Source organism: Triticum aestivum, chromosome 6A (genome assembly GCF_018294505.1).
Source record: "Triticum aestivum cultivar Chinese Spring chromosome 6A, IWGSC CS RefSeq v2.1, whole genome shotgun sequence".
Taxonomy (NCBI): domain Eukaryota; kingdom Viridiplantae; phylum Streptophyta; class Magnoliopsida; order Poales; family Poaceae; genus Triticum; species Triticum aestivum.
The window spans coordinates 93,130,545-93,132,947 of NC_057809.1; positions in this window are offsets into that span (position 1 = coordinate 93,130,545).

Here is a 2,403-nt window from a genome sequence, read left to right on the forward strand (position 1 = left end):
CTATTCGGGTTCCATCCATGAGGAGATCCGGCCGGAGTTTCGCTCACAGCCCCAAACGATGTGAACAGGGTTTCGTGACACCAAACGGGCGCCCGGTTTACCCGGCCACGTGCCTACCGCATCACAGCCCACCCCTACGGTCAGCGCTGTCCACGGCCTCCAGCATACTACAAACACCATAAACTACTTGCAACTCCTGGACAGAGGACAAGGATGAATAAGAAGTCGAGCGGGGTCATATTTCAGGGCCCAATGTATGGTAGTAGCTGAATCATGGATCACAAACACAGAACTCAGTTCCTGAGGACGGCTACAATGAGACAACCCACCATGTACTCCTACATGGCCTCTCACCGCTACCTTTACCAAATCGTGTTCACACACTTAGCTCACACACAGTAGGACATGTTCACACGCCTCTGATTCATCCCCGATGAATCAGACCTGACTCAACTCTAAGCAGTAGCAGGCATGACAAACAAACATGAATGAGTAGGCACAACAGGGCTCAAACAACTCCTACTCATGCTAGTGGGTTTCATCTAATTACTGTGGAATGACAGGTCATGCAGAGGATAAAGGGGTTCAGCTACCGCAGCAAGTAACAGATGAATCGATGTTGTCCTAATGCAGTAAAAGAGAGCAGGAGCGAGAGAGTGGGATTTTATCAGAATGAACAAGGGGGTTTTGCTTGCCTGGCACTTCTGAAGATAACATTGAGTCTTCATCAGTGTCAACGATCACATCATCGGTATCACGTCTATCGAGAGGGGACAAATACCGGCAACACAGAAGGGAACACAATCAATGCAATGCACAATATGATGCATGATCATGACATGGCAAAATGAATGTGTTTTGAGCTAATGCAACTAGCAACAGATTAAATGAAGTTGGTTTGAATACAAGATTCAAATTCAAACTCCATATGTGATTATTTAAATGCCCTTAATTGATTTGTGCTAAACAGCAGCTATAAGTTGTTCTAACATGCATGAAAATGGTACAGATGGATTCCTTGAATTTTTCTGATAATTTTTCATATATAATTTATTTAATTTGGAGTTACGGTTAATTTTCTATGATTTATTGAAGTTTAAACAATTTTCTGATTTATTTTAAATCCAGAAAATCATTTAATGCGTCAGCATGACATCACCTTGACGTCAGCAGGTCAACAGGGCGCCTCCAGGTCAAACCTGACCTGTGGGACCCATATGTCAGCGTCACAGGTTAAACAGGGGGGGTTTATTTTAGTTTAATTAAGGATTAGGGCACTAGGGCCCACATGTCAGTGGCTCTGGGGTTAGATTAGGTGGTGATTAGCTTAAGCTAATCACCTGATGGCGGGGGCCCACCTGTCAGTGTCAGCAGAGGGGGTAGTTAAAATAAAATAACTAAACTAATTAACAGGGGGGGCTGGCCCCACCTGTCATCGACCCAGAAAGGGGGGGGGTCCCGCCGTGGTCAACGTGGTCAGACCCACCGGCGGCTTGACGCCGGCGAGGCCAGACGCGGTGGTGCGCGTCGGAAACCAACTACAGGGGCTCTTTTGGCGCGCAGGGAGCAGCTACGGGGAGAGGGTGGAGTGGCGCATCCAACGGTGGCGGTGGCGGAGGCTGGGGTGGCCGGAGCTGCCGGCGGCGAGCTCTTTTGCGGCGGCCGGAGCTCGGGCGAGGTCGGGGTTGGCGTTCGGGGGCACGGGTGGGGAAGCTAGTGGCGGCTACGGGCTCCTGGAGACGTGTTGAGTGCGGTGGTGTGCTCGGCTTCGAGCTGCAACGGCTCCAGCCACGGTGGTGACGAGGCACGGCGGCGGCGAGCTCTCGGGTCCGGCGGAAAGGCGGCTAGGGTACGGGAACGAGCGCGAGGAGGAGTGGGAATGGAAGAGTAGCTCACAGGGGTTGCGACGGTGGCCTCGGGGAGCTCGGGGAGGCACCCGAGCCGACGAATTTGACGAAGATGGCCGGCGGTCCCGAGGTTGAAGAAGCCGGCGGTGGCGACGTTGCAGGGGCTCCCGCGGTGCGCTTCTCGGCGAGGAGGAAGTGGTCGAGGCGGATCCCCTGGGTACTTCGGGTGGCAGCGAGGAGCACGGTGGCTACGGCGAACGGCGTCGGCGACGACGAGCTCCGCTCGGGCGCGTGCAGGGAGGAAAGCAGAGGAGAGAACGGGGTCCAGGGGAAGAGAGGGGAGGTGCAGGGGGCGAGGGGAAGTGCGTGGCGTGAGGGGGAGGCTCGGGAACGCCTCGGTGGAAGCAGGAGGTGGCCGAGGCGGCATCGGCGCTCGCCACCGAGCTGCTTCGGTGCGAGGGGAGGAAGAAGACAAGGGGGAGGGAGGAGGTGGGCTGGGCCAGCGGGAGGAGCTGGGCCGGCTACAGGTAAGTGGCCCAGGTGGGCTGCAGGTAAT